At 39.1% G+C, this 21,678-nt stretch overlaps 1 protein-coding gene across 3 annotated transcripts in view; it reads left to right on the forward strand.

The window, feature by feature from the left end:
- The window catches only part of nfyc (nuclear transcription factor Y, gamma), a 101,583-nt gene that overhangs the window by 10,557 nt on the left and 69,348 nt on the right, over positions 1 to 21,678 (forward strand). Inside the window, exon 1 of one of the 3 annotated variants that reach the window (XM_063033935.1) lies at positions 7,736 to 8,052. The exons of the other annotated variants lie outside the window; for them this stretch is intronic. The gene's annotated coding sequence lies outside the window, so the exon portion shown is untranslated. Of the gene's footprint in view, positions 1 to 7,735; positions 8,053 to 21,678 lie in introns of those variants that run through there. 3 annotated transcript variants of the gene reach the window in all.

Genomic DNA, 21,678 nt, shown 5'->3' on the forward strand with positions numbered 1-21,678 from the left:
GGTAGAGTTCAGCAGCTTTGTGGTCAGCACTGGCTTGCTCACCGCGCACAGTTAAATTGTGAAGCCTGTGACGATTAACAAACTTAGAAAACCATCCCCTACTTGAAAACCATCCCCTACTTGCATTAAAGCTAACTTGACACTTCCTCACTAGCCTCTGAACAAAGGCAACCATAAATTTCCAAAGCTTTCACACGAAGATGATTGGAACTAAAGGTAATTTTTTTCTTTGTTTCAGGCTCAATGTACAAACTCAACATTTTCTCCATTTTTGTCATAATCGGGTTACGCAGTTTGGTAATAATCTTTGAAGACACTTGTGATGAATCAATCACTGCACTTTTTATTTTCTCAGCATTTTTCTTTGTTTCTGATCGTGGACTCACCCAGGCCGAAGTAGCGTCCCAGAGCTGTGTTACCTTCACTGGACGCCGCCCTGTTTATAATTTCCAACTTTTTTTTCAAGTGTTAAAGTGGTTCTGTGCTGCTTGGCTGATGGCCCAGGACTTGACATCGGACGCTTAGGAGGCATAGTTAAGTATTTCAGTCACAAAATCAGTGCACTGTAGGTTAAAAACAACAACATTTTAAGAGCGCAAGATGGCACATCCACACATTGCGAAAACCAATGCAAGACTGGCGGGAGTGAGACTGTGAGGCAAGTGTACATGACTTGTATTGGCGGGAAAGCAGTGCTCCTCGTCCCAACAGTGAGACTGAGGCATGTGCATGTGACTTGTATTGGCGGGAAAGCAGTGCTCCTCGCATAACTGTGAGTTTTGGACGCATATAACAGGACGTTGGTAGAAATAGGTTCCTCGCATTAACTGTGAATCCGCATAGTCTGAAGACGCATATAATGAGGATAGGGTGTATTTGGAATTTTCATGAATGTGTTACTTGATAATACTGTTGACATTTCCTTCCTTTTGGGTGAATTGACTTTCATTGGACAAGGTATTTTCCTGGCTGATTTTTGAAGTTGTATTGAAACGGCCTAGCATTGTGGCTCTAGAAAAGTATTCATTTCTACAACTCAAATTTTGTCAGGAGCCACAGTCATTGCTACGTGCAGCATGCTCAGATTTTTCTTGAGATCGTAAATCAAATTTGCTGAAAGCTGTCTCCAGTAATGAGGAGGTTTTGCTGAATTATTCACTTGGCATTCTAGCTAAGGACTGTTACAATCCCCTCAACCGCATCACATTCTCATCCATGTTAGTCCTGTTTACCATTAAGTACAGAAATGTTCGTCATTATGAACAAATGTATACAGCAGTCTTTCAGAGCTTTGATCTGATTTACTGGCGGTAAAATTGCTTAACTTTGTCTTTAGCAAACATGTTGCCCAATATTCATGGGTCCGACAGCTTGCTTTTACATTGAATTTGGGTTAATCACTGGTTTTGCTGCAGATGGATTGAGGAAAGTCAGTGATGATCATTGTGGAATATACAGTAGTTCTTTCACTTGAGATACCAATTTCCATTCGTGAATGCCAGTCTAAAGTGGCATGATATATTCTGAACCTGTCTCATGGAATTTGGTATTGGTGCCACACAAAATGCTTTTTGCTTCTACAATTATATAAACAGGAAGAAAAAAACTAAGATAAGTCTCTATCCTGGGAATACATAATGTGAAATAGGAAATAGTTGATACTTCAGATAAATATTTTAACTGTTTTCACAGTAGGAAAAATTAAAAGCTACCTTAGAAAAGTAGAACACCTGAGTGTAGCAGCCAGGGATTATTTTAAAGCATTCACACACTGGTGAAAAGCTTCCAAGCAAACTAATGGGATTAGAGGGTGACATGTTCTGAACTTGATGAAATGCATCCTTGGGCTGGAAGGGCAATGTATTTATTGTCTGTGGTCTTCTTGCATTCTGAAAATGTCCCAGCAGATTGGACAACTGGAACTATAACTCTGTCCATGGAAAGGAGACTGAAAACTGGATAACTGTATGTCAGTAAATGAGAGCCTGAGTCAAAGCCCTGGGGAGGAAGGGAGGCCCAGGAGTCAGAGCTCTGGGAATATAAACAATCGTTTAAGCAAAAAAATGCGAGTTCTTTCTTCCAGGGTAAATGAAACAATAGATAATGTACAAGTATCAATGAGTTAGTCAAATAAATCAAGCAAAGGTAGATATGTTTTGGCTCTAATATATATTCTTGATGTGAGGAAGAAAGGTAGGTAGATTAAACCCTGAGCTACTGGATGATCAAAATAAGTGTAAAATAAATTGGGGGTGGGCGAGAGCACAATCCAAGGTAAAGACAAAAAATTAATAGAGCAATTAAAAAGTGAGAAGACAGGATCAAACTCTACTATTGAGCTTAATAGTAGGTCCGTAACAAATATAAAATGGAATCCAAAAACAGGAAATGAACAGGAAAAAAGCTTGTAAGAGGGGATTGGGTGCTCAAAGACTGAAAGGGAAAAGTAATAGGAGGCACAGAAAATGGCTGGAGTTCTGAAGGAGGACTTTGGTGACAATGGATAGAATTGTTGCTGGACTTTCAGCAAAGCAAGATGAAGTTAAGATAGGGAATAAAAAGTAATAGCTGATGTCCTAAAAAGTCCAGCTGCTCTTAATGGATAAATCATCTGGTACAAATGGGATCCATCTTGGGTTGTTGAGGGAAGAACAGGAGGAAATAATGGAGCCTCTGGCCTCTGTCTTCCTAAAATCTAAACGTGCATTTGCAGTGGCTGAGGACTGCAAAATTACAGAAGTTCCACCCTTGTGCAAGAAAGGTTATAGGGTAAAAACAGCAATTTGGTGGTGGCTGAAGTTCTAGAGGCATAACCAAGGACAGTTGACAGTCACTTGAACAAGTCTGGTGTGATTAAGGAGAGACTACATGTATTTGTTGAGACAAATCATATCCAATGCTTGATCAATATTATTTTGAACTGATGGAGTGTTAATGAGGGCCATCTGGTTGATGTGATAAGTAGGGATAAAAGAAGATTGATAACTTCAACTTAATGGGCTTCTAATCAAGATTGAAAGCCATAGAATAAAAGGGAACTGTCATAACAAGAAGAAAGATCTAGCTAAGAAACGTTGAAATGTTGATCTTTTTCCAAATGGATGGGGAGGGGGAGAAAGTGGTATAGCAGAGTTCACAGAGTTGTTACCTAAACCACTGCTTTTGTAACAGCAAAATGATACAGATTTGCTTTTAAGAACAACTTTTTTTTTAAAATCTGGAAGTGTATTGAGACTTTGGGGAGACAAATTCCAGCTGATGGAATGGGCAGATAGATGGCAGGTGAAATTTTGATACTGCAAGACTAGAGTGTTACTTTTTGATAGGAAGTATGAAAGAGGCAATATAAACTTAGGGGCTCATTTTTAAAGGAGGTAGAGGGAGCTCAATTTCAAGAAAATGGTTGTGAACCCTTTGCAATTACCTAGTTTTCTATATTATTTGCTCATAAAATATGGTCTGATCTTCATTTAAATTGCAGTAATAGACAAACACAATCTGCCTAAACTAATAACACACAACCAATTGTACATCTTCTTGTCAATACTAAGTATACCATTTTAAACAATAAGTCTAGGTTCAAAAAATTGTATGTGAACCTCCGGAGTAACGCCTTCTACAAAAATTATGTGGAGTAATGTATTCCATTCAATAAGATGAGATTGGAGGTGAGTTGTAGACGTGCCTTGCCCTAGAAAAAAGACTCAAAGTCAGGTTACTAGTGAGCCTGCTTTTCTCAAGAAAGATCTGTTTATGTGCACCATGACTCGATGAAAACAACTTTCAGAGGACCTTAGAAGAACAAGAAGAAGAAGAAGAAAAATTGTAGAGATGCATCAAGCTGGAAAAGGCTACAAAAGGATTTCTAAAGAGCTGAGTGTTAACAGTCCACAGTAAGAGAAACTGTCTACAAATGGAGGAAATTCAGTACTGTTGCTACTCTCCCAAGGAGTGGGTGTCCTGCAAAGATCACATCAAGAGCGCGATATGCAATAGTGAAGGAGGTGAAAAAGAACCCAAGGGGAACAGCAAAAGACTTCTAGGACTTGTTAAAGTCTGTTCATGTGTCTACTATAAGAAAAATACTGAACAAGAATGGTGTTCATGGAAGGACACCACAGAGGAAACCACTGCTCTCCAAAAATAAACACTGTTGCATGTCTCAAGTTTGCAAAAGACCACCTGGATGTTCCACAGTGTTTCTGGTTCAATGTTCTGTGGATAGATGAGATGAAATTTGAACTTTTTGGCAGAAATGCATACTGCTATGTTTGGAGGAAAAAGGGCACTGCACAGCAACACCAAAACCTCATCCCAGCTGTGAAGCATGGTGGAAGGAGCATTATGGTTTGGGGCTGCTTTGGTGCCTCAGGGCCTGGACAGCTTGCAATCATGGAGGGAACAATGAATTCAAGATTGTATTAAGACATTTTACATAAGAATGTCAGGGTAGCAGTCTATCACCTGAAGCTAAATAGAAGTTGGATGATGCAACAAGATAATGATCCGAAATAGAAGAATGAATCAACAACAGAATGGTTTGAAAAGTAGAAAATTTGTTTTGGAATGGTCAAGTCAGAATCCAGACCATAACCCGCCTGAGGTGCTGGGGCATGACCCGAAGAGGGCTGTTCGTGCAAGCTATCCCAGAAATATTGATAAATGAAACGTCTTTGTCTGGAGGGATGGTCTCCAATTTCTGCTTGCCATTGTGCAAGTCTGATCAGCTTCTACAGGAAACGTTTGGTGGAGGTTATTGCTGCTAAAGGAAGTTCTACTAGCTATTAAGTACAAAGGTTCACATGCTTTTTCCAGCCTGGACAGTGAATGATTAAACAATGTGTTCAATAAAGACATGGACAGTACAATTCTTTGTGTGTTTTTAGTTTAGGCAGATTGTTTTTGTCTATTATTGTGACTGAGATGAAGATCAGACCACATTTTATGAGTAATTAATGCAGAAATCAGTAATTACAAAGCATTCACCAACTTTTTCTTGCAAGTGTATGAGTTTATGTGATTATTAAAAAGTAACAGGAACCCTGAACTTTAAAAATAAAGGTATGAAATGGAAGAGAAAAGAAGTCATGATATAACACTGGTTTGGGCAGGTGGCTGGTGTAGTGAAGAAGGCAAATGGCAAGCATGCCTTCATCAATCAGTGCACTGAATATGGTAGTTGGAATGTAATGTTGCAGTTTTACAAGGCTTGGTGAGGTCGGACTTGGAGTATTGTGTATATTTTTGTTAACCTGCTTTAAGAAGGACATCATTAACTTAGAAAGAGTGCAAAGAGGAATTACAGCAAGGATGACAGGAGTCCAGTACCTGAGTTGTACAGAGAGGTAGTGCAGGCTGGGGCTCTATTCCTTGGAGCACAGGAGACTGGGCTGTGACCTTGGATGTGAATAAAATGGTGAGGGGCATCGACACAGTCTTTTTCCCTGGGAAAGAGAATCAAAAGCCAGAGGGCATAGGTTTGTAGGAGCGCAGAGATATTTAAAAGGGACCTGAGGGAGATCCCAGAATAGAAGGTGGTATGTATATGAAGGAAGTTATTGAGGCAGGTACAATAACAACTTTTAAAAAACATTTGGATAGGTACATGGATAGGAATGTTTAGACAGATAGGCCAAATGAGGGTAAATGTGTCAGGTTTGAATAGATGTTTTGATTGGCAAGAATGAAGTCAGTTGGAGGACCAGTTTCCATGCCACAGTATCAAGCTTTTCTCTATGGCCTTTATTCATTTGTTGTTTCCATTATCACTTTCAATAAAGTGCAGGGAGTTAATGGATTAAAAATTATATTGTGTGGTCAGCTACTTCTGCCATTTCCCTTCCCCTCTCAACCCATTGCACTCTCATTGCTTCAGTACTGGCTCCAAATTCACACCTCTTCTGGATTTTTTGCATTACCATCAATGTTTTTTTTCTCCCGCTGTATACTTATCCCAACTGTCCCTGAAGCATTGTTTTTCACTCAGTTTTACACCACACTATTTCATGCCCACTACTTCAGTGCTGAATGAACAGAAATTACTAGCAACTAACTCTGCCCATCATCTTTAGATTTTATCACAAATTCTGTCTCCCCAAGCAACCAATTTATTCCTTGTCACTGTCCATGGATTATTTGCAACTTAGTTGATGGACGTGAGCTTGAAGAATTTCGTACCACATGTTCGTATAGTGAAACGAACATTACCTGTTACCACTCTATGACATTACTATAACTCTTGTCTATGCTAATCTGCTGAAATACTCAGTTGTGCCTTTGTTACCACTAGGATTAGCTGTCCCAGTGTAATACTGGCTGGTCCCCATTCTCTGCAAACCAGGGGTATTTCAAAACACTACCCTTTCTTAAATGGCATTAGATTCTTATTACCATAAATGCCTTGATTACTTTTAAATGCACACCCCATGGTCTTCCTGAATCATAAACATTTGAGATATCTACGCCCTTTGCGATTCTGATCATCCCTTAATTTGATCACTTTTCCAGCTGCCAAGTCCCTAGGCTTTAAAATAGGATTCTTAAGAGTTGTAGAACACCCAAAGAGTCCTTTGGCCCATTACGTCCATCCATGCAGGCTTTTGTACAACTACACAATCCCAATTGCCTATGCTAGGGTTGTATCTGCCATGGCTTGCCTATTTAAGTGTCTGTCAAAATAGTTATTGTATCTGTATGTAGAATGCTATCTGAAAATTCCTATTCTAAATCTCTCCTCGCTTATTACCCTCCTATAAAGAATGCCTCAGATCACTCTTTTAATCATTACCCCAATATCTCATGGTTTTTTGGTTTGCAAAATTATCGAGACATCTTGTAATCTACATGGTAGATGCTGGTGGTGTGCCTGTAATTAACGTGTTTGGCCCAGATGTTGGTTGCTCAAACATGCATTCAGGAAGTTAATCGCAAAGTATGGACTCATTTGTCTAAGATTAATAAATTGTACTTCAGAACACAAGGCAATACTTGAGATTTTCTTTTTATGTTTGGGTCACATTATAGGACCTACGTTGGCCGAAAAGTTTAGATTTGCAAAATCGTTGTTGGAGTAAAGATAACTTGAAGAGTCTTGCTGAATATTTGAGAAGGAATCTGACTGCAATTGTCAATGGAAAGGATTCTTCGGAATGACGCCAATTATTTATATGATTGACACTGTGGGTAACCAATTGGACACGAGCGCTGTTGGAATGGAATGTTCGTAAAACAGTTCCGACCTATAGAAATGTCATCGGGGCGGGGAAAATTTGGTGAAAAGCAAAGCGGCGGCAAGTTTGCAGAAAAAGAACCGCATTGCTATTAAATTCAAGAAAAAAACAAAGCAAGGTTAGAAGGCGGGGTGAACACTGCGATCCAAGCCTGCGCCAAAATATATTCCCAAGGGCAAGCGAGTAAATGGATGGGCAAAAAGTACAAGGCTTACGGATTGGCTGTATAGTAAAGTGCTACGACCTTTGTTACAATCATTCATGTTTTTTTAACACAATAAATGCTCCTGTTCGGCGCGTCCTGTGTCCAGGCCTCTCCTACTCCTCTGACCCCTAGTGTGCAGGGCAACCTAACCTGAAGCCGGAAGTGTCAAATCACGAGTCGATTGATGTTGCAGTGGTCCAATCAGGGTGCAAGCTCTGAGGGAACGATGACGTTGTGGGCCAATTGAATGATGGCCAGCGTGGGAGGTGGTCCTGTAGCGGGTAGCAGGTTGGGCTGAGTTTCAGCTTTCACTTGCCAGTGGGGGAAAGGCTGCAGGTTTGTTGTAGAGAGTTTATCACTGAGACAGGGGTCAAGTGAAAGACAAAGAAAAATGGCGATTGCGTTCGTTTACGGGGTTCTGAACAGCAAGCCTTATATATTGCATAGTGTCCTGTCTGCAATGTACTGGAGCTTCCTTTGGGATTCTCTGAATTCGAGGCGCTTTTGATCGTTGGCTTCCTTTTTCGGAGCATAGGAGAGTCTTCCATTTCTCCTTTCCCACTCCCCCTCCCTCCGGAGCAGGAGAGGGAAAAGCATACCGTAAGCCTGGATGTTAGGGTAAGTTTGGGAATTATTTTATGCAGGATTGAATTAATGGAAATTATGGCAGTCTTTGCAATGTGTGGGGTTTCCTTCTAAAAATCAGGGATTAAGAAAGAAAAGATCCCACTTGTATATTACTCCGTGCAAACATTTTTGTGATGTCCTTCAGCGTCTTGTTTCTTTACAAACCTGATGCAAGCAATCGAAGATTTTGAGACAGCCCTCTCAAATGACTAGTGGATTGGCACTGATTATTAAAGTAGAAGGGAGTACGAGTGTTTTTGCCTGGTTCTCTTACGAAGAATTCCACTTTGATTACATTTATCCGTAGTTCAAAAAAAATCAACAACCATTAAACAGTATCGAAGTCCGCTAGTTTGTTGTTGGTGCAAACTGACTGCAGCTTACTTTTTGTATCCTCTTATCTCCCTCTGCCTAAAACAATCTGAGTGGGTTTTCAAAACTGCCATGAAAGAAGTTTACGAGGCTCTTGGGCTTGCAGTTGGTTAGAGAGATCGTATAATGTGTTCAGATCAGAGTGGCAAGTTCAACTGTTTTTTCCACCGTATACCAAAATTAGTTATGTCAATTTCATTTGAAATTTATTTATTTGTGAACCAGGCCGTTCAGAAATTGTTATTGTTGCACGACAAAGTCTTTGCCTTTAATAGTTTGTGATATTACCATTACTGGCAGTGAATTTTGAAGCTGGTCCTTGGGCTTCATCTTTGTTATGGGATACATTTGTAGCAGTCATCTAGAAGGGAAACAACTTGAAATTTAAATGAATGATGAGAAAGAGAAAGGACACAGACTAGAGCCCTGTCCTGTATTTTTGTTTAGCTTGGGAATAGTGAGTGAAGGTCACTGGAATGTTGCATTGAACAGCTCAGTCAGCCAGTGCCTGCCTCTCAGAGTACTGAAATACTCACTTTGGAACAGACGGTGGGGGAGAGACACTTGCTTTTTGATTTATCTAGAAGTCTATTAGGATTCTTATCAGAAGTGTTACACTACCCATTGGCTCTGCTCCTGTAGTGAGAGGCTTGATATTGGTGTAACTGGGCCTTGAACTAAAAGAAAGTGACCTTGAGATACAGTAGTCTTGTTTGCTGTTCAGAGGGTGTTCTTAGTCCATTGGATGGAAACAAGTCCATGTTATGAAAGTATTCCACTGTGTTTAAGTGTTTATAATTGTTTCAGTAAGAGTTTCCCATTTTGCAGATTCCAATATTCCTCTGGAATTTTTGAGAAGACCGCAGTTTAGTAGAATAACAGGATCGATAACATAGCAAATAGTAATTATATTATGATAACCTTTGAACATGTATATAGCATTTCACAATGAAAAATTTTGACCATTGCAGAATGAATACAAGTTTTCCCCTTGTTTGTTTCTGGCATGATGCAACCAGATTAGTTTCTCTTGCCTTATTTTAATGCAACAATGAATCTGTGCAAGGTATAAAATAGTGTAAAAAGTTAATTTAAATTGTTTATTTACCCATTACCAAAACCTTTTTACAAGGTTGGATGTGAGAGGTGATATTGAGCCAGTTAGTGAACTTGTTTGTGTGAGTACTGCCATGGAATATGTGCCGTCATATGTTTCGTCCAGTGTAAAGATAGTGTGGCACACACATTGGGGATGGCCGCCCTTAACCATAAGACACAGGTGCAGAATTAGACCATTCGGCTCATCAAGTCTGCTCTGCCATTTCTTTATGGCTGTTTCTTTTCCCCCTCAATGCTATTCTCCTGCCTTTTCCCTGTAACCTTTCACACCCTGACTAATCAACAACCTATCAACCTCCTCCGTAAATGCACCCCATGACCTGGCCTCCACAGCTGCCTGTGGCAACAGATTCATCACCCTCTAGTTAAATTCCTCCTCAACTGTTCTGAAGGACGTTCCCCCTATTTTGAGGCTGTGCCCTCTGGTCCTCGACTCCGCCTCCATAAGAAACGTTCTCTTGACTTCACTCTATCCAGACCTCTAAAAATTCAATAGGTTTCAATGAGATCCCTCCCCCCACACCCCATTCTTCTAAATTCCTGTGAGTAAAGGCCAATAACCATCATTCCCTCCTCATATGATAAGCCTTTCATTCCCAGCTTCATTATTGTGAACCTCCTCTGAATCCTTTCCAATGTTAGCACATCCTTTCTTAAATACGGGGTCCAAAACTGCTCACAATACTTGTCTTTGACATCGAGAAACTGCACTCTGTGCTTATGTGGTGTTGCTTCTAGATGGGAGTTCAAGAGCAGCCATTTTGTTAGCAGCAGAAACTTGTTACAAATGGGAAAATCACACTTTTTGGGATAGGAAATGGATCATAAGCAATTATTTCAGATCAGCTCAATCTACTAATACTCTTGGTCTATTTTCAAATGTACCTAATCAGTTCAAACCTTTTTGTTGATCCTCACTTTTCTCAGAAACCTCCAGGCCTCTGAATGAGAACTTTCCAGTTGGTTTTACCAATTGTTATTTGCCCACTGGTATTCCTATTGCTGTAACACAACAGTGACAACTCCATGTCCTTGTTTTATACAATGCAAAATTGCTGATACCACTGTGGAACTTCCACTGCTTGCTCTGTAAGGATGTTACCAAAAGTACGTTTAATATTTGTGAAATAAAAGTATAGAAACATAGAAAATAGGTGCAGGAGTAGGCCATTTGGCCCTTCGAGCCTGCATCGCCATTTATTATGATCATGGCTGATCATCCCACTCAGAACCCCGCCCCAGCCTTCCCTCCATACCCCTTGACCCCTGTAGCCACAAGGGCCATATCTAACTCCCTCTTAAACATAGCCAATGAACTGGCCTCAACAGTTTGCTGTGACAGAGAATTCCACAGATTCACCACTCTCTGTGTGAAGAAGTTTTTCCTAATCTCGGTCCTAAAAGGCTTCCCCTCTATCCTCAAACTGTGACCCCTCGTTCTGGACTTCCCCAACATCGGGAACAATCTTCCTGCATCTAGCCTGTCCAATCCCTTCAGGATCTTATACGTTTCAATCAGATCCCCCCTCAATCTTCTAAATTCCAATGAGTACAAGCCCAGTTCATCCAGTCTTTCTTCATATGAAAGTCTTGCCATCCCAGGAATCAATCTGGTGAACCTTCTTTGTACTCCCTCTATGGCAAAGATGTCTTTCCTCAGATTAGGGGACCAAAACTGCACACAATACTCCAGGTGTGGTCTCACCAAGGCCTTGTACAACTGCAGTAGTACCTCCCTGCTCCTGTACTCGAATCCTCTCGCTATAAATGCCAGCATACCATTCGCCTTTTTCACCGCCTGCTGTACCTGCATGCCCACTTTCAATGACTGGTGTATAATGACACCCAGGTCTCGTTGCACCTCCCCTTTTCCTAATCGGCCACCATTCAGATAATAATCTGTTTTCCTATTTTTGCCACCAAAGTGGATAACTTCACATTTATCCACATTAAATTGCATCTGCCATGAGTTTGCCCACTCACCCAACCTATCCAAGTCACCCTGCATCCTCTTAGCATCCTCCTCACTGCTAACACTGCCGCCCAGCTTCGTGTCATCCGCAAACTTGGAGATGCTGCATTTAATTCCCTCATCCAAGTCATTAATATATATTGTAAACAGCTGGGGTCCCAGCACTGAGCCTTGCGGTACCCCACTAGTCACCGCCTGCCATTCTGAAAAGGTCCCGTTTATTCCCACTCTTTGCTTCCTGTCTGCTAACCAATTCTCCACCCACACCAATACCTTACCCCCAATACCGTGTGCTTTAAGTTTGCACACTAATCTCCCGTGTGGGACCTTGTCAAAAGCCTTTTGAAAATCCAAATATACCACATTCACTGGTTCTCCCCTATCCACTCTACTAGTTACATCCTCAAAAAATTCTATGAGATTCGTCAGACATGATTTTCCTTTCACAAATCCATGCTGACTTTGTCCGATCATTTCTCCGCTTTCCAAATGTGCTGTTGTCACATCCTTGATAACTGACTCCAGCAGTTTCCCCACCACCGACGTTAGGCTAACCGGTCTATAATTCCCCGGTTTCTCTCTCCCTCCTTTTTTAAAAATTGGGGTTACATTAGCCACCCTCCAATCCTCAGGAACTAGTCCAGAATCTAACGAGTTTTGAAAAATTGTTATTATCCTGTTAGCAATGCTTACAGTTCTGAATGAATGCCTTCGTGGTGTGTGCTGAATGTACAGCCACCTTATAGACAGACAAAGTTGTAGATGGTGTCCAGAGTACTCGTACAAGTAAAGCTTAATGTATTAGTGTAGTTGAATTTACTGATAAGTCATAATAATTAACAAAACCCATATTTTGCATACATTTCTCAAGGTTTATTGAGCAAAGAAAGAATTATATGGAGTATCTTGTATTTTATGTATCTAGGTTACTGTTGCATATTTGGAAGAAATAATAGCCCCATTCCTTCCAAAGTATCAGACTAGTTTTTGTCAGTGTAAGTTAATTGGTGTTGTAGGAGCAAAGATTCATGCTGTTTTATTGAAAAAGAAGTAGATTATTTTCCATGTACCAAAGTATAACCACCTTGCGTGATCTTCCCAGGTCACAGCCCAAGCAGTGTGGAGTTCTTGTATTGTGTACATAAGAGGGGCTAAGTGTTGCAACATTAAATATTGTGAATACACACACTTTGCTGTAAAAATTAGTCTTTCAGTTTTCAGTCTTCAGTCATGTGACATTGATTAACTCTGTCCTCAATCCAATAATGTGAACACTTAATTAAAATGCAAGACTGCTGGTTTTAACTGCCATTTGTTTGGAATATAAAGGGTAAGATAAGCAGCTGTTGCTGAGAGTGACTGAAATATTTGAAAGTACTAATAATATTTAATTTTACTGGTTTCTGAGTTGTTTCACTGTTTGACATTGAAATTGGAATGTGGATGCTATAGAGTAGTAGTCCAAGTAACAACTTGGTTGTATTGAATAGTGCTTCTGTCTCAGTCAGCAGGGGGAGATGATAAGTTTAAGACCACATTGTCACCTGAGTCCAAGCATGGACAAAAGAGCTGCACTCCTGATGCAAAGTAAGAATGACTTCCCTTACTGTTAAAGGCAGTATTTGACCCAATATGATATCAATGGGAGCCATGAGCATGTCCCATTGGTTGCTAAATCTTGCAATCCCAGGATATCACTATGTGAGTTTTTCAGTGGACTATGCTGGGTCCTACCATCTTCAGCAGCTTCTTCATTGATCTTCCATCAGTCAACCAAAAGCAGTGGTGTTCACTCTACTGTCTGCATGCACAACTCAACAGCATTGAAACAAGTGGCAGGCAGTGTTCATTTCCAGTGAGGAAGCTAGAACGTCACCAAAATACCAGTGGCTTTGTCAGAGGCTGGGCAGTTATAGCGAATGGTCTCCATTGTTATTAAGCATTGACTGGAATACTCCTTAGCTGGATCATTCCAGCTCTTATAATCCCTCAGATTGGCACATTATGCTATATTCTAAATACTTACCTCCACCACTATTGCATGGAGGCTGCAGTGTGTAGCATCGCTGGGATACATGGTCCCCTAACCCCAGGACTTCAGTTAAGAAAGATGAGGGCACAGGTCCTTTGTTACCATTAAGTGTAAGGAAACTTGTATCTCCAAATCCAGTAGCACTGATGAGAGTACCTTCAGAAACTGTGGTGCTTTAAAATGGTGGCTTTCAGTTACTTTTCACTGCTAGTTACTATGAACAATAAAAGATCCTGTTGTGCTCTTTGTGGAAAGCAGGAAGTTCTTCCTCTACAAAAGCAAAATCATGTGGATGCAGTGAATTCTTTAAAAATACAAAAACTGAACATGCCAACCAACACATGGAAGGACAAATATATAGTTTATGATGAGATGATTCTGATGAAAGGTCCTTGATTTAAAGTGAAGAAGCACTTTTGAGATACTTGACACTGAAGTACAACATTCTTACATTTCATTTTGGGACTAAGCAATGAGATCTAATTCATAAGTAAAATAAATTTGCTTCAGTTTCACCCAAGTCCAAGACAGCACGAAATAAATTTCAATTAGGGTTGACTTGATTCTTTTAGAAAGTACAACTACTAATGTGAAAATGCAACTATCATAATGCAAGAAAGGTTAAAGTCCAAGATGGATCTTTGGTATGCAATTATCTGGGTATAATTAACTAGTTGCTATATTTAAAACATTATTTACATATTATACACTAGGCAATATGTTTGTATCCAAAATTATTGTATTTATGAAATAGCTTGCTAATGAATATTCCTAATATATTTAGCTATCTTAAAAAGATGAAATTACAATTAAATGTTTCTAAAGTGGAAAGTTTGATTCACTGAAGTTTTTTTCAGAAATTATGTTGTCATCGTAGCTTTCCAATCTGACCTTTTCATTTATATCAGTTTTGTGTTTGATCTACTGAAGGCGGTTAAGTAGCATATTGTATGGAATAAGAACTTCAACATGTAAGTACAAGTTAAATGAGCTGTTACAATTGAGCAATATGTAACTGAAAGCATAATTGTGCAGTTATCAGCCAAGGCAAACAGTATTGAATAAATTCTTGTTGGACAGAGCATGAGCAACAGATCACAGGGTATGGCAAATCTGTTGGGTGACTGGAAACTCGGATGTATGTAACAACCTGCTGATTGTGGGATATGCTGTCTCACAATACTAAATTTCTAAGAGCTCAGGCTGAAAGAGCATACAGTTGTAAGAAAGTTGGTGAACACTTTGCAATTACCTGGTTTTCTTAATTACTTGTAAAATGTGTTCTCAGTCATCTCAGTCACAATAATAGACAAGCACAATCTTCCTAAACTAATATCACATTTTTAGTTTAACATGAATTGTACTTTTCATGTTTTTATTGTACACTTTTTTTCATTCACAGTCCAATTTGGGAAAACACATGTATTTAATAATTGGTAGAACCTCCTTTAGCAGCAATAACCTTTATCCACCAAACATTTCCTGTAGCTGCTGCTCAGACTGGCACAATGGTGAGGAGGAATTCCAGACCATTCATTCACAATAAACTGTTTCAGTTCATCAATATTTCTGGGATACCTTGCATGAACAGTACTTTTTAGGTCATGCTACAACATCTCAATTGGGTTAAGGTCTGGATTCTGACTTAATCATCCAAAACACAAATTTTCTTTTTAAACTGTTGATTTGTTCTTGTGTTTCAGACCGTTGTCTTGTTGTGTCATCCAACTTCTGTTAAGCTTGCTAACTGTCTTGATACAATTTTTCATTTATTGTTCTTCAATGATTGCAGGCTGTCCACCCCCTGTGCCAGCAAAGTAGCCCCAAACCATGATGCTCCTTCCATCATGCTTCACAGCTAGGATGAGGTTTTGGTGTTGGTGTAAAGTGCCTTTTTTTTTCCTTCAGAGATAATGGTGTGTATTTCTGCCAGAAAGTTCAACTTTTGTCTAAGATGTCCACAGAACATTGACCCAGAAGCATTGTGAAACATCCAGGTGGTCTTTTGCAAACTTGAGATGTGCAGCAATGTTTTTATTTGGAGAGCAGGGGTTTTCTCCCTGGTGTCCTTCCATGAGCACCTTTCTTGTTCTGTGCTTTTCTTGTAGTGGATACATGAACAGAGTCTTTAGCAAATTCTAGAGATTTCTGCAGTTACACTTGGGTTCTTTTTCACCTCCTTCATGCCCGTTTTGCTCTTGGTGCGATCTTTGCTGGACAGCCTCCTTGGGAGAGTAACAACAATACTGAATTTTCTCGCATTTGTAGACAGTTTTTCTTACTGTGGACTGGTGAACACTCGGGGCTTTAAAAATGTTTTTATGGCTTTTTACAGCTTCATGTATCTACAATTTTTCTAAGGTCCTCTGAAAGTTGTTTTGATTGAGGCATGGGGCACACAAACAGATCTATTTTGCGAAGAGCTGATTCTGTCTGTAATCGTTGTCTTTTTGTAGGGCAGGGCACCTCTACAGCCTACACATCCAATCCCGTCTCACTGATTGGAACAATCGATTGTAAAAGGCATTACCCCAGAGGTCTGCATACTTTTTTGAATTCTGACTGTGATTGTTTAGATGGTGTACTCAGTATTGATGAGAAGTACAATTGTTTGCGTGTTATTAGTTAAGGCAGATTGTATTTGTCTATTATGACTTGGGTGAAGATCAGACCATGTTTTTGAGTAATGTAGAAAGCCAGGTAATTGGTTCACAAACTTTTTCTTGCAACTGTAGAACACTGGAATTACACTGGTGTCGGTCCTATATGTTGTCTGTATCATATGGGTGCAGGTTATAAAAGCACCTGTTGCATCTAAACTCTTTTATCATTGGTACTGGGCAGGTAGGATCCCCTTTTATTAAAAAAATGACTTTAATGTTTCATGTAATGGTAATATATATTTGTCAAACTTATTCAAGGTGGATATGAAGATGAAGTCCATGCCAAGGGTCAAATGTCTTCACAAATTTCTCAGTAGCAATAAGCTTGTGATATTTCACAATTTTACTTGAATGTTATAGGAACACTTTCTTGTATCATATTTATATTAGTGTATAATCTCTAGAGGCACTAATGATCATCAACATGCTTCAGGAAGCATTAATGGTTTGTTTCCGGAATTGCTGTGCAGTCTACTTCCCGGTGCTACACATCACTGGCGATGCAAATAAGCTGCTTTTGCTGGCGATCTCGGAATTTGACTTCCCACCCTTATTCTGAACACTGGGAAGGCAACTTGCCTCCACTTTAAGTGAATATCTATAATATTGCTGAATTCCCACAAAAGTTAGGGAATGAGTGTTCTGTGACAGGAGGGTGAGCGCAATAAAAATTATATATTTTGACCAGGGATTTGCTGTATTCGCCTCAAGTTGTATACTAGAGCAATCTGTTATATGTGGAACTGCTCCCAAAGCACTGCACTCCCTTAATTGTATTTTCTTTTGAGCATGATATTGTATCTGCTCAAGTTAGCTCAGCAAATGTCAGTAGGATTAAATTTATTAATGTTATTTTTTAAACTTTCATTTAAAAATCAGTTGGCAAGATCTTTGAACCATGATGTGAGATGGGTAAGAGACATTTTAAGATCCAGATCCTATTGTCCACCCTTGCAGGAATCTGTCGTACATTCACAGTAGTCAGAGATAAATCCCTCACTTGTACCTGCAATTTTCCAACCAACCTTTTTTCACAATTCACCCTGATTAGTGGTAGTATTTGCACCTTTTATCATTGGTAAAAGTGATTAAAAGATAAAAGTAGAAATGCTCATATAGTTGCAAGAAAAAGTTTGTGAACCCTTTGCAATTACCTGGTTTTCTGCATTAATTACTCATTAAAATGTGATCTGATCTTTATCTAAATCACAATAATAGACAAACACAATCTGCCTAATCTAAAATAACACAAACAATTGTACTACTTCTCCGCAATACTGAGTACACCATTTAAACAATCACAGTTGAAGTTCAAAAAAGTATGTGAAGCTCTGGGATAATGCCTTCTACAAAAACTGGTTGGAGTCAGGTGTTCCAAGCAATAAGGTGAGTTTGTAGGTGTGGGTGTAGCAATGCCCTGCCCTAAAAAAGACTCACAAGGTCAGGTCACTGACACTGCCTGCTCTTCTCAAGAAACATCTGTTTATGTGCACTATGCCTCGACCAAAGCAACTTTCAGAGGATATTGGAAGAATTGTGGAGATGCATGAAGCTTGAAAAAGCAACAAAAACGTTTCTAAAGACCGGAGTGTTCATCAGTCCACAGTAAGAGAAATTGTCTACAAATGGGAGAAATTCAGTACTGTTGCTACTCTCCCAAGGAGTAGACGTCTTGCAAAAATCACATCAAGAGCACAATGTGCAATAGTGAACGAGATGAAAAAGAACCCAAATATAACAGCAAAAGACCTGCAAAAAAAACACTAGAACTTCCTTAAGTCTCTGTTCATGTATCCACTATAAGAGAAACACTGAATAAGAAAGATGCTCATAAAAGAACACCACAGAGGAAACCACTGATCTTCAAAAAAAAATTGTTGCACATTTTAAGTTTGTAAAAAACCACCTGGATGTTCCACAATGCTTCTGGGACAATGTTCTTGGGACAGATAAGACGAAAGTTGAACCTTTTGGCAGAAATGCGCATCACTATGTTTGGAGGGAAAAGGGGCCTGAACACCAACATCAAAACCTCATTCCAGCTGTGAAGCACGGTGGAAGGAGCATCATGGTTTGTGGCAGCTTTGCTGCCTCTGGGCCTGGTAAGCTTGCAATCGTTGAGGGAACAAAGAATTCAAAAGGGGAGGAGAATGTCAGGGACCTGAAGCATAATAGAAGTTGGATGATGCAACAAGATAACCATGTGTAACAGAAGAGCAAATCAACAGCAATGGTTTGAAAAGAAAATATGTATTTTGGAATGGTCTAGTCAGAATCCAGACCATAACCCAATTGAGATGCTGGGGCATGACCTGAAGAGGGCTGTTCATGCAACTATCCAAGAAATATTGATAAACTGAAACATATTTGTGTGGAGGAATTCTGCTTGCCATTGTGCAAGTCTGACCAGCAGCTACAGGAAACGTTTGGTGGAGGTTATTGCTGCTAAAGGAGGTTCTACCAGTTATTAAATACAAGGGTTCACATACTTTTCCAGCCTGGACTGTGAATGATTAAACTGTGTATTCAATATTGACATGAAAAGTACAGTTGTTTGTGTGTTATTAGTTTAGGCTGATTGTGTTTGTCTGTTATTATGACTTAGATGAAGATCAGATTTTAGGTGTAAGTCAGAAAGCCAGGTAATTGCAAAGGGCTCACAGACTATTTCTTGCAACTGTATGTGCATGACAAGAAGAGTCTGATGACTTTAAATCATTGATTTCATAAATTTTGGATTTTAAAGGATCCTTGATTCTTGACATGTACCACAAAAAATTATTTCAAAACTTATTGTATTCAGGATGTCCGCCTAGCCTTGCAATGCAGTTCCTACTTATTCTGAAAATTAGATTATAGCCTGTGACATTGAAAGAGTTTTAATTGGCAGTTATTAAATAATTATTTTCTTGTTATGAGGAATCTGATTCCCATTTTCTCATTGTAAAGGTTGAGTTGCTTTGCCATATTAGATTAACTAGAAATGAGAATACACTTTCATCTTGTTATTTTCTCTTAAAGTAGAAACATTGCTCACATGCTGAGCCTTGTTAAGGTACAATCAGTCATACTTGCTCAGACACCAACTTCCAACTTCGCTAAAGTGTTTGAGGAACCTAGTCATTGTTCAAGACATTTGATCACTTTGGGATGATACACTTGGTTCATTCCAAAAACACATAAATTTTTGATTTTGTTGTATTTTGCCAATTTTTCTAGGAGTTGTATAAAGCTGTAGGAAACATTTTTGTTTTTTGTTTGTTTGTTCGTTTTTTTTTGAAGCATTTACAAATCCAGATTGGAAGTTGACTGAATGCATGTGCAAGTCAGTCAATTGTATTCGTTTTCAAGTTCAGTGAGTTGTGATCATTTGCATGATTAAGCAGGTTTAGTTAATATAAATATTTTCGTGAAAAAAATTTAGTCCTTGTTTCCATAAAACTATTGCTCTTGGAGATAATTCATTACCATGTACTGAATGGTTGGGTAAACTGAGTTTATGCAACACTTCCAGAGTTCAAACTGCCAATTGAATTAGTAACCAGGGACATTTAGAAATTCTAAGAGATGACTTTTTAATTAGAATTTCCAGTTCAAAGGTAAATTTTTGGTTTAATTTTGCTGATTTGCTAAGCTGGACTGCTGAATGATGTACTTCTACCAAGAAGATATTGAGACTTATTGCCTCATCATTATATTAATTTCACTTTTACAGTTCTGAATGTATATTTTCTCATTTGAAAACATTGCCTCCACAATGGATTTGATCCTGAGAAATGGGATCTGAGCCTTTCTACATTGGCATTTACTTGTGATATTCAGTAGTGTCATAGATTTCAGTGAAATATAATGAATGCAAAAGTTTTCTCAACATCTTCCCTTGGATTGTGCATAGCAGGCAGTGACAAAATAGTTTTTTTTTCTGGTGAATTTACTTTGTTTATGAGGAGAACTTTGATCCTACAGAAACTGTCCTGTCAAGAATAGTGTCCTTCAGAGAACAGGGAAATCTTTGATAGAACTCTTAAGGATAACTTTAGGGCAACTTTAAAAAAAAACAATTATTCATGTATGAGATATTGACACTAATGGTAGTGTTAGGGTAAGAAAACAGTGGTGGACTATTGCTTGACTACAACAAGTATTTCTGGTGAAGATGCCATCACAATGTTAATTGAGTAGGAATTTCCAGAATTTGGGATAATGATGATGTGGTTTCAAGTGGAAGTATATGAAGTAGAAAAGCACCTGTGATTCATTTGTTTCAGTCTCTAGTGTATACTTGTGATCACTGTAATTGTGTGGTTAGTTTCTGGTCACTGGTGATGTACCTTCTGTCCCTGTCCTACCCCCACCCCAAGGACTTCATTTCAGTAATGTTACTAAGCGGCAAGGGCAAATAACAATTTCTTTTTGTAATGGTTATTATCTAGAATTTGTGTGGCATAAATGTAATTTACTGTGGGCTGGGGAATTTCATTTGCTGAGAAGTTGTGTGTCGTCATCATCATCAGGAGTTTGAGCTATGACTGCCATGGCCCACACTCTCTTGTTTCGAGTCAAGTGGATCAATCATTGGTATTCATTTCCAGTTCTCTGGCTGCTGTCTCTATCATTATTTGTCTTTGCCTTCCTCTTGCTTTCTTCCTTTCAATCTTTCCCATAATTACCGTGCATTCTAACTCCTCTTTCCTAATCACATATCCAATGAAGTCACGTTGCCTTTTCATGATCTCGTACATTATTTCTCTTTTTGTGCTTGCTCTGTTCATGACATCCTCATGAGATATTCATTTTGTCCATGATATTCTTTGCATCCTCCTCAAAAACCACATCTCTACTGCTTCAATTTGTTTCCTCATGTTACTAGATATTGTCCAACATTCTGAGCCATATAACCTAACTGGATAAATGTAAAATTTCAGTGCTCTGAGGCGGGTTGTCATGCCTAGTTTAGTATTGGTCATTATACTCTTCATTCTCATAAAGGTGTCTTTTGCCATCCCTATTCTCCTTTTGATGTCCAAGTCGCACCTGCCATCTGATGTCACCCATCTTCCGAAGTAGCAAAAGTTCTGTACTTGTTTTATGTCTTCCCCGTTTATTCTCAGCCTGCAGATAGGATTCTCCTTCTTTTTGGATATCTTTTGTGTGTACATAATTGAAAACTGTAAGCATCCATATTTTTGACCTTTTAGCAGCTAACTGTGTACCGGGGGGGGGGGGGGGTGGCATTTCACAGAAGAACTCTTGCAATAAATACTTGTCCAAAAATGCCCCAATAATTTATAACATTTATAAGCTTTTGATTAGTTATCACTATAAAAGCAAGAAAAGTTTTAAGATAAACTTTTAGATATTAAGGGAATCATGGAAAATGGGATTCGTGCAGAAGAATGGCAACAAGATTAAAGAAAATCAGGCATAATCCTATTAATGGATCAGGATGATCTATTTCT

The sequence above is a fragment of the Mobula hypostoma genome, chromosome 26 (genome assembly GCF_963921235.1).
Source record: "Mobula hypostoma chromosome 26, sMobHyp1.1, whole genome shotgun sequence".
NCBI lineage: Eukaryota > Metazoa > Chordata > Chondrichthyes > Myliobatiformes > Myliobatidae > Mobula > Mobula hypostoma.